This window comes from Sinocyclocheilus grahami, unplaced genomic scaffold (assembly GCF_001515645.1).
Source record: "Sinocyclocheilus grahami isolate Dianchi unplaced genomic scaffold, SAMN03320097.WGS_v1.1 scaffold13726.1, whole genome shotgun sequence".
Taxonomy (NCBI): domain Eukaryota; kingdom Metazoa; phylum Chordata; class Actinopteri; order Cypriniformes; family Cyprinidae; genus Sinocyclocheilus; species Sinocyclocheilus grahami.
In genome coordinates, this window is record NW_015515029.1 from 2,595 (window position 1) to 3,042 (window position 448).

General features: G+C 30.1%; 1 protein-coding gene across 1 annotated transcript in view; it reads right to left on the reverse strand.

The window, feature by feature from the left end:
• The window catches only part of LOC107579044 (sodium channel protein type 3 subunit alpha-like), a gene marked incomplete at both ends in the record, with an annotated part of 4,496 nt that overhangs the window by 2,275 nt on the left and 1,773 nt on the right, over positions 1–448 (reverse strand). The gene's annotated exons all lie outside the window — the stretch shown is intronic.

The following is a 448-nucleotide window of genomic DNA, read 5'->3' on the forward strand; positions in this document are numbered from 1 at the left end:
TGGTACTTTTTTCCCCCACTAAAAATTACCATATGACCATTTTCTGCATTGTTTTTGGTGCAGAAAATGGGCCAATGATGATATTAAGACTGATCCATTCGCAATAAAAAGTCTTAATATATTACTATTTTCTTCATTTTTGCATTTAATATTCTTCATCTGTTTATGTATTTTATATGTAATTTTTATTTATTTATTTATTGCACAAAAATTACCATATGACCATTTCTTCATTGTTTTTGTTAATAAATGTCCCGTAATAAATGACCATTTTCTTATTGGTCCATTTTTGGCACCAAAAAATATTGAAGAAAATTGTCATACATTAACACCAGAAAAGACCAGAAAACAGACTGACCATTTTCCATCCTCTCTCTGACCCATCGAATTAAATGGGACATGTTTTTTTTTTTAATGGAGCAGTGCCAAGCCCCATGCAAATTAGTGA